The sequence below is a fragment of the Leucopleurus acutus genome (genome assembly GCF_964270905.1).
Source record: "Leucopleurus acutus genome assembly, chromosome: 15".
Classification (NCBI taxonomy): Eukaryota; Metazoa; Chordata; class Mammalia; order Artiodactyla; family Delphinidae; genus Leucopleurus; species Leucopleurus acutus.
The window spans coordinates 38,547,862-38,559,038 of NC_139157.1; positions in this window are offsets into that span (position 1 = coordinate 38,547,862).

An 11,177-nucleotide genomic window follows, 5' to 3' on the forward strand; every position below is an offset into this window, starting at 1 on the left:
AAAGAGAAAGAGGGGGGAAGGAGCTTATTTCTCCTTCTACTTATTCAAAGATGCTATTTCTAAGACATTTGTGGGATTCCATTTAAAATGACTGGGATCCAGTTAGGCGGAGGCTCTGCAGATAGCGCACCTTCCCTCCTCCCCTCCTGGATGCACCGTGATCTCATAAGGCACCAGAAGGGGTTTTGGTGGCGTTGGCACCAGCGTGGGCTCCCCCCTCAACCCCACCCCCAACTTCTGTCTTCCTCTAGCCCTTTATTTCAACGGACTTGCTGCGGAGAGGTTGGGGGGAGGGATCTCGCCGGGAAGGTACATTGCAAAGGCAGGGTTGGGGGAGGAGAGGGTGGGAAAAAGGAGTGGAGGATAAAACCTTTTCTATAATACCCCAAAGCGAGAGAGAAGAAAGAGCAGCCGGCTCCTACCAGCAAACCCGGAGGCGGGGACGCTAAGCAAGGCGGCCCTCCCTGGCATCCATCGGCCGCGGCTTCGGAGGCGGCGGCGGCGATAGCAGCATCAGCCCCTCTCGGTGGGTTGGAGCGAGCAGAGAAGAGGGACGGCAGCTGGGACCCGGGCAGAAGACGCTCTGGGGAGCAGCCCTGACCACATCGTCCGCGAGCAGCCCGCTTCCTCTCCCCGCAGGAGGGGTGGGAGGAGCAGAGCTAGGGCCACCGTTGCCCCAGGTTCTCGCCTGGCCCTGCCATTCTCGCCTTCGGGAGAGGAGAAGGAAGGGAGCGAGAATCGAACGCCTGGATGGAGAAGGCCACGCGGGTAGCCGCCGCCTTTGTGCGCCCGGAGCCGCCGGGACCGTGGGCGCGGCGGGGCGGCGGCTGCGGGGCGCGGGCCTCACCCTGGGCGCTGCCCAGCGGCCGCAGTCGGGCGCGCCCCTCCGGGCTGCTGCTGCGGCGGCGGCTGCGGCTGCGGCTGCCGCTGCTCAAAGAGGACGCGGCTCAGCCTAACTCCTCTCTAATTATCCCAGCACAGATCTCGCTGCGACGTAAGCACTCACTCAGCTCGCGCACGCCCTCGGCTGCTCTCTCCCTGACTCGTTTGGGTAGGATCGCAGTTTCCGTGGCATTCAGATATCCCGAGCCCCAAGTTGAGCCGGCTCCTGGTCCCCACTGCCGGGATGGCCGCTCGGGCGGACATGGCCTGGCCGGGCGGAGCAGCGACGCCTTGCAGCCTCCCCACGCCCCGCTCTCACCCTTTGTGTGCGAGACCCCGGCGCTGCCCGGCGGCGAGGAGCTGTAGCAGATGGTAATTCACAGTGACATACATTTTCTAGTTCCGGTAGGAGGTAATTTTTTGATGTGGAAGGAGTACGGAAACATTGTGTCCTTTCCACATTTTGTTGTTGACAGAAAGGTTGAATTTGGTAAAGAAGACCAGAGTGGTTCCAAAGCATTGTGCTGATGATTCAGTCCCCGGAGGAACTTATATGGATAGAATTTCGACCATAAGCTCTGGCTGCTAAATTCCTGTTGAAGAGGATGGAAATGAGCACGGGGTGGGGTGGAGGCGTGGGTGGGACCAGTTCTCAGAGGAAGGAAAAACAGGCGCTCCTTGACTTCCTTCTCATCTCATAATAAAACACACATTTCTGGAGATGCATATGATGGTTCCCTCCGTTTTATACATCTGTACACAAGAATCATCATAAATGAGCAGAAGTCTTTGAGCTTGAGATGACTGTCTACTTTGAGAAAAAGCAATGTTTTCTATTTTCAAAGGACAGCATGTTACTGAGCTAGCATGTCACCAAGAGCAACTTTTGGCTTACAGACTGTCGAATGGGGTCCTGAGTTCAGGTTAACTCAATGCAACAACAAATATTTACTGAGCTCCACTGTGTGTGAGCCATTGTCCTAGATTCTATGGATAGGTGGTCCTGAAGATAAGAAAACATTGTCATATTTGATGACTATTAGTACATTCAGATTACAGGCACACACTTTTAGTTATTGTTCTTAAGGTGATGGTGTTGACAAAGAGAAAGAAGAGGGACGGCAGACCTATACCACTTTATTAATTAAAGTAGTGCAAAGTAATGTAGGAACCAGAATAAGAAAATAAATTATACACACACACGAGGTCATTATCCTCAGGGAATTTACATTTTAAATGGGGGAGGTGGAAAACAAACCATATAGATGTATGTGTATTACATATATATGCACTATATGTATTCAAGGTCCTTCTAGGACTTCATGTGATTATGACTCTCAAAAGCATTCTGAATGCAATATGAACTGTTAAAAATTTTTGGTTCCCATTTCAAAAAAAAAAAATGAAAAAATTCAGTTTAGACCAGTATTCAGTATTCATTTTCTAACTGAAGAAAATGTCTTATATCAACTGTATAAAGAGGTTTTAGCCATCACCAATATGGAGAGAAGTTCTCCCGGGGTCTTGTGTTTCTGCATGTCTTATGAGCAAGGCACTAGCTATCCTTTTTTCGAGACTATCCTTTCAAGGCTGTATGCATAGTGAACAGCCTTGGAAGAGCCTTGGCAGCTGGAGATAATACCTCCATCTGAACGAAGGGTAGGTTTGCTTAGAGCTTTAGAAGATAGTATCTCTCTCTCTCTTTCCTGAGCAAAGGGCAAGCAGGCTTATTTGGTTTCCTTCAACTCAGAGCTACTCTCCTGTAACGCCACCCACGGTGTATGCAAATATAACCTGACTTCTCTTAGGCTTGTGGGAATTGGGGCTCAGGAAACCAGCCCCAAATAAGCTGATGCTCAGAGTGCTTTTCTGCATCTGACTCTTTCATCTCTAACTCAGGAGTTGTGCATCCATGAAACTGTGGCCAGCTAACTTGTTAGCTTACAAATAGGGTTAAATCTCAAATCCTTCAAGGTGCTTAAAATGCAATTGCTTAATTTTGTTCTCTGAGATGGAAATACTAGACTATATCTTTAGAAAGGAGTTTATAAAATAAAATTAAACTTGTTGGTCATTGGTATGGTGTGACCTATATTTAGTGATGATATTTTCATTATATATCAATAATAGAATTGCCTCAAATAAGGTTCATTTTAACATATCAGTATATGATCTAAATAGCTTCTGTTATGCAGTAGCATCATTGGAGTTGGTCAGTTATATTTACAAACTATTCAGTCCTGCAATGATCCTACTTTTATTCTGTCTCCCTTGTACATTTGAAATCAAATTAAATATGTAAAGCCGTCTAAGAATTAAACAAGGTGTTTATCCAGATGACACCAGAGCATTTGATTCTCATTCAATATTAACTCACTTTACCAAATTAATACAAAGTAATGTAGAAACTAGAATATGAAAATAAGTTAGTTAAACAAAAAGATTAATTAAATTGTAATCAGAAAATAATTAAATCAAGGACTTCAGCTGTTTTCAAGCAACCTGAAAGGACAATTTGTTTTACTGCGGTATTTAAAAATGGATAGAGTGAGTGATTTATGCTTTAAAGCATTTTATCCCATTTGCTGTTCAATACAGTATACATACGAAAAGGGGCAAAAACAAGATGTACAGTTCAATGATATATTACAAAACAAATACCTGTGTAAGTACCCACCCAGGTAAAGGAACAGAACATTGCAGGTACCCAAAAAACCCCATCTCCTCCCCTCATAACTACTGGCCTCTCTTCCCAACAAAGAAAGCCATTCTGTCTTCATTTTGAAAGTAATCACTTCCTAGTTTTTCTTTAAAAATTTACAAACTAGGGAGCGATGCACTACAAATTAGTTTTTTGTTCTTTAAGTTAAATAAATGTAATCATTCATATGTAATTTTGTGATTGGCCACTTTCATTCAATATTATGTTTGTGTTTCATTCAATATTATGATTCACCTATCTTGTTGCATGTAGTTAGTTCATCCATAGTCAGTGATGATGCATGGAATTTCATTTTATAAACAACATACTTATCGATTCTCCTGTTGATGGAAATTTGGGTTATTTTGTACTTGGGGCTCTTAGGACTCATGATGTATAAACATGTTGGTACAAGTCTCTTAGTGCACGTGGACATACCTAGGAATGAAATTGCTGGGTCTTGTGGGATATGCATCTTCAAATTCAGTAAACAATGCCAAATTATTTATATCCAAATGATTGCGCCATTTCACCTTCTCCCCAGCAGTGTATGAGGTTTCTCACTGTGCCACGGTTCTCATAAGTTCTTACTAGTGTCCATCATTTTAACTGTATTTTAATTGCATCCATGATCTGATTTTGAACAGGGGAATTGCATGGTGACTTTCAAATGCATTTCTATGATTACTACTGAGGTTAGCTAGTTTTTATACACTTGGCCATTTGTATAACCTTTTTTGTGAAGTGTCATTTTAAGAATTTTGCCCATTTTTATAGTGGATTGTTTATTATTGTTGGAGTTCTTTATAGATTTGGAATATGAGCTCCTTGTCATTTACACGTTACAACGATCTTCTTCCAGTCTGTAGCTTGCATTTTTACTCTTCATAGTGTCTTTTGATTAACATAATTAAGAATTTTAATGTAATTTAAAATTTCCCCTATGAATAGTGGTTTTTGTGTCCTGTTCAAGAATATCTTAAACAGGTCACCGAGATATTCTCTCATACTACCTTCTAGAAGTTTTGCTGCTTTTGCCTTTCACATTTAGACCTGCAATCACTTGAGACTGGGTTTAGTGCACGGTGTAAGAAAGGGATCAACCATTGTTTTATTTCCTATATGAATATCCAGTTGACTCAGCACCATTTACTGAGACTATTTATTGAAAAGACTATCTGTTTTTCCTGCTGAGCAGAAGGGCTACCATTGTCACAAAATAACTGTCCTTATATGCATGGATTTTAACTCTATATAAACTATAAGCCCCACAAGACATCATTGTTTTATATAACTAATATTTCTCAGTGGTTCTCAAAGTGTGGGCCCCAGGCCAGTAGCATTATCATCACCTGGGAACTTGTTAGAAATGTAAATTCCCACCCCTGACATACTGAATCAGAAATCCTGGTGAGGGAGCTCAAAATGTCATCTGGCCAGCCTTTCAGGCATTGATAATTTACACTAAAGCTTGACAATTGTTGCTTTATATTTACAGACATATTTATTCTTTTTGTTGTTCTTCATTCCAATGTCATTGTCACAATGATCTCTATTGCGGTAGTTAATAGGCAAGATTCTTTCCTCCAGAGATTTATCTTGTTTTGTTTTCTCTCTCTCTCTTTTTCTCACATATAGGTAGTACTACAGATAAGAGTATGGCCTTTAATAGCATTGCATAGACTAGGTGTTGCAGACGTAGTTGACAAATTCTCATTTCATCTTAGTGTTGTATTACCAGTGATATCACACCTTCACAGAAACCAGTAATGGGAAATTGATCCAGCTATCCTCCTGATGATACAAATGCTTCCCAGAGACCCCATTTGATACAGCGAGGGTGATTGTACTGCTCTCCCTTCTTTCAGAGAAGTAAATATACTCAAGGAGGTGATTACATTAAATCTTATTAGCCTGACAGGTTTTATTAAATTTATAATACATATTATATATAACTATTTAAATTATTATTTCATATCACAGATCTATATTAAATTAATTGTTAGTTATTTTATTTTATTTTGAAAAGTTGCTCTCTACTTTTAAATAAGGCTTTCATAAAGGGATTTGCCTGGATCACTTAATTCTATGTGTCAATAGTTCCAATATAGCTGGGCAGGTGAAACTAGATTAAAATAATCATTAAGGACCACCTCAAGGAAAAACACTTCATAAAAGTTTTAAGAGGGGTGGGGGTGTGTGTGTGGGGGGGGGGGGGTGTGTGTGTGAAGGTCTGATTGGATGTATATGAACCTCAGCTATTTTTAATACAATCAGCAGCTGGGTGCTCACTCCCTGAGCAGCAGTTTATTATACGCAACACTAACACCCCTAAAATGAGTCCCCTGAATATGAATACTAAAGAGTCTATCAGGGTGAAGATACTTCAATTTAAAAAATGTGGAAAACTACTATTTTGCTGAATTTCCCACTTCTTAAATAAAGGCAGTGTATCCAGGCTTGTCAATGGCAGTGAACATGCCTGTGACTAAATGTCCTCCTGTTGCTAGTGTCTCATCAGTAGATAAGAAGAAATTCAGTTCTGCTTCATTTGCTCTTATTTTGAGGCATGTAACTTCAGTTCTAACATATTTTCATACCAACTGCTCAAACTCGGATTTCTTTCATTTTTGTTCTCCAAAATATTGAAAATGCTGTTATTGCACCATATCTGTTAATAATCATCTAATAGGACCTGGGTTTGTTCTAATGGAACATAATTAGCTAAACTTCATGGAAGTTTGAAGTAAATTTTATACAACAAGCACATGGAAACCATATGTATGTTTGCCCTGCCTATAGTCCCAGTACTCAGCACACATCAAATACCCCAAAGGCCCCAAGTAGAAGAAAAGTAAAACTTGTGGAGTTAAAAAAATCCCTACATGTTCCAACCGTAGGCGAATTTTTTAAAGTGGGAATAGTGCACATAATATATAAGTGAAATATTTTAGATTTTTGAAACCAGTTGTCTCTGACATTTGCCTGAATGTTATAAAGTGGTTTTCTAGGATTTCTTCTGCAGTCCAGTTAAATCATCCTTTGAAAGTACTTTCCTTAGATTTCCATTGGTTCAAGTCCTCTCAGGCTACAGTTACAAACATTCCTGGGACTTTTCCAAACTGTTTATCTTCTGGCTTACTAAAGAGGATTTATATAGTAGAAGAAAGTCTTGAAGCTGTCCAGCTGGATACGTGTTGATGGCTTATTAAGATGACACTCTTACTGATACAAAGAGTGCTTTAAAAAATCATTCTAGTAAGTCATGGACCGATCCTCACATGAAGTTTGAAAAAAAAAATGTTTAAAGATGGGAGTGGAGTTTCAGTTCTTTGCAAATTCATTTATTCTTCACTAAATATTTATTGAGAACCAATGTAGACCCTGCGCTAGGCAACTTTCTGCTTCCTTTTTAGCTCACCACTGTAGAATATACTGGAGCTAAATTATCTGAACTATTAGACGATTATTTTGCAAAAGCGTCATTTTTAGGGTTATATTGCAAAGGTCATTTTTCTAGTTTCAGATGGACACAGGTCTGTAAATTCAAACAGAATCCTTTGGGATAATGACCACTATCGGGGATACTGTGGATTTTCAAATTGGTGCCTTAACCTAAAGAGCATCCTTTTAGCATCTCTTTAGGAGCAGCTAAATTTTTCTCAACCATCCAAAACAGGTTTTCTCAAGCTATTTTAGATATTGTCCCATGAACCAATAAATAAGATAGAACTTTGGGTATTGTGCAATCCCTGGAAAGCTTGCTTATCTAGTATACTGCCACTCAAATAAGTATATTATAAAAGAGGAGTGAGTTATAAGAATACAACCTGGGATCCTTACAAAGTGTGTCTGTTGGCTCCCTGTAATTAAGAGTGACTGGTCTTGGCTTCATCAATTGAAGTGAAGTTTAGCTAGTTTCTGTATCTGAATAATTAGACGTCTTTGATAGTACTTTTGATGATAGTTTTCTCTTTAGCGATGTCAGCAGCTACCTTACTTTCTCTGTCTCTTGTTGACCCAGCTTCTCACAGCTGAATCCAGTGTTAGCTGCTTCTGAAGATTCTGGTCCTTCTCAGCCTCCCAGATCAATCAGAACAAAAGTAAAGTGTCAGCCAGAGTTTCCAAATTCAAATGGCATTAGGGACCCAGCAGACGGTATCTTAAACTGTGAAGCAGCCTGTGTAAGGCCACAGGGAGTGTTGGTAACTGTGGCAAATTTTGAAAGCATACTCAACGTTCAGACCTTCTGGTTTGTTTCCACACTATGCAAGCCACCAGAACATATGCTGGGCTGCCAGTTTGCATCCCTTGACATAAGCTAGTATTTTCTGCCTAAGCTATTCCTCTGTCATGCTTCAAACATGAGATTCTGTGGACCATTCACGGCAACTCCCAGACCCTCAAGTTGTGCTGCCCCACTGACCTCTCCTGCTTTAGCAGCCAAACTCCCTGGGACATGGTGTGCCGGAAGCTCACTCCCATACACTCCCTAAGTCACAGCACCTCAGAACTCCCTCATATTTGACCCACAGGTGGACCCAGTCCATGGGGTTGAACTGCAAAGCATGCCCCAGACACCTCCACGCTGACTAGCCATCTGTTATTCCGCTTTGCTGGTTCTGGTTGCTGTCCTTGTGGCTAGAACATTGCCTTGTATCTGAAACCAAGCATCAGTCCTCAATAAAAAAACTTCTCCAGAAGCTGACCAGGAACTCTCTGACTTCTGAATGTTCTCCCACCAGTCTAAGCACTGGAGGCTGCACCTTGACTGCCTGGACATGCAGCCAGGCGCCAGGACCTAAGGGCACGTCTCTCCGCCAACACTGTGTGGAAAAGATATAGGCCCTTCTGGAGAAGCAGCCGGAGCCCAGCAGCATCTCAGAAAACAGATTTTCTGACTCCATCTTTTTTCTTTATCCAGCCAACCTTGTTCCGGAGTCTACCAAAATTACAATTCAAGGCAAAATATACCCTGAATAGGCCAGAATAGGCCTTCTGTTTTCCACTCACTGGATTATGCAAGTTTCTCCTCATATTTCAAGAAACTGATGGGGAGCTTGGTGTTGGCCACCAGATGGAAAGCCATCTGTAATACACAGGCCAAGATGTGCTGCCCTGTAAAACTGGGATTTGGCCCAGTCAACCTGCTAGCTGTCCAGTTTCATACTACTTGGTTGCAAAGGTTAAAAGACATGTTTACTATAAATACTTCCCCACACCTCAGCAACTTTGCTGCATGTACCTGTCAAGTTACTATGCAAAAAGATTTGAACAACTCTCACAATGAGGCAAAACATAAGAAACTAACATCATAATGAGAAAAAAAACTGTTAGTAGCAATTTTCTCCAATTAGAATTTTCAAATTGTCTATTGCTAGAACACTAATCACTGAAAATAATATCCTACTTCTATCTTCTGATCCTGTAACCCTCCAGAAGCTACAAGACAGGACTCTAAAGATAGTTGCAAGTTTTCTGGGATCCAAGTTACAATGGAATATTAAAACAGTTTGATGTATATTCACTGTGGAACAGAAGAAATAAAACACTGATGTCATGATTTCAAAATTAAACAATAAGTGACTTCATTTGGCTGTAAGAATTCCTAAAATATGAAACAACTGAGCGAAAAAACGTATGGCTCAAATCTTCAAGGTACCCCCTGTTTCAAATGAATAGATTTACTCACCATCCCCCATAATCGTTTTATACTTTCTTCCATTGCCATCCATTATTTCCTGCTCACAACTTCATAGTGGAGCTCAAGTCAAAGATGTGGTCTGGCTTGCCAGCAGAGGGAGCTACAAACTCGCTAGAGCTTGACTAACATCCAGGGACCAAAAGCACAGTGGTCACGTGGGGTCTGGGCTATCTAAAGCCAGTTGAAAGTAGGGTTGCCTGATTAAGAAAAAGACAAAACAAAATACACTCAGATAAATTTGATTTTCAGATAAATAACAAATAACATTTTTAGCATAAATATGTCCCATGAAATAATTGATATATATTTATACTAAAAAAAATTAAATCCAAATCTAACCAGATAGCCTATATTTTATCTGGTAGGCTTAGTTGAAAAGTCTGTTGCCTACAAGGGGGAAGAAAGAAACGTTAACAGTAAAAGACAGGACCTATTTTATCAATACCAGAAATGGAAGCAGGGAAGAATTAAGGGAAGGAGCTGGTAAGACCAGGCTCATACTGATGGCACTGCACCCGTCAGGTCATGTGATCAATGCCTGCAGGAGAGTGGGCTGCAGGACTGTGGGGTAGCTGTGTGGGTAATAGGAGCAGTGGATTCAGGAGGCATTTTCCACTGGAATTCACTATGCATGTCTGCAGCCTGGGAAGCCCGTCGTTTGATTTATCTGGTCTATCTTTTGTGATTGCCTTGACTTGTAGGGAAGGCAGAGGCTCTAGGATATTGCTGTCTCTCATGCAAGGGAATCGAGAGGTTGGAGAATTAGAAGCTCAAAGAGGGCTTCTCTGGTGGCGCAGTGGTTGAGAGTCCGCCTGCCGATGCGGGGGACACGGGTTCGTGCCCCGGCCCGGGAAGATCCCACATGCCACAGAGCGGCAGGGCCCATGAGCCATGGCCGCTGAGCCTGTGTGTCCGGAGCCTGTGCTCCGCAACGGAAGAGGCCACAACAGTGAGAGGCCCGCATACAGCAAAAAAAAAAAAAAAAAAAAAGCTCAGAGAAACTCAGTGGATGTTTGAGTTAAATGTGTTTTTGAGTATAATCCCAGCCTTTGGAGTGTACTGTGGTTTAAGGGACCTGGAAACAGCAGGCACAACTGTGTCCACTTGCATCCACGTGAGATGTTTGGGCTTCCTGAAGAAAAGGGTTAAATCTCATTTGTATTGACGTCCCAACCGCTGATACAATCATGTCTCAAAGGAGCTGTTGTGGATGTTGATGCTGATTTGATGTTTTGTGATTATGAGACTGAAAATTATTTTTCTCCAAAGACAAGAAATGGGACTTTCAGAGCTTCAAGAATTGTATATTTGTTTCAAAAACAATCAATGAATCAAAATGTAATTGAGACTTTTAAAAAGCGGGGGGAAAGTAAACTGGTAAAAATAATTGCATCCCTTTATTAATATAAAGCTGAAATATTTCACTTTGAACACTAAAAACTATTGAAGCTAAATCTTTGCAAGAACAAATACTCCTGTCCTATAGGAAATGGTTAGCTATACTCTGGTGACAGAGTGATTTTAACGTGACCAGGATTTGTCATTGGATGCGTAAGGAGTGCCACGTGGAGAAGCAATGAACTTTATTACCATCTGGTGATGTGCTTCTGGAATTATGTACCATCCTGTCCCCTTCTCATCTCACACCACTACCCAGTGCCTTGACTTGTACTACTGAGAGACTCACCTGTATAAACAGCACTGCCTTTCCACCAAGTGAATGCAGCATTCACAAGGAAGACCGGTGTTTCGGCCTACGACGCTTCTCCCCGGAAAAAAATCATTTTGAGCATAAAATACCATATGAGACACCATGAGAATAAGGAAATGGCATGAAATTAGGAACATCAGTCAAAGCAAGAACCTTAGGTTAGCTCATAAGCTTTATCT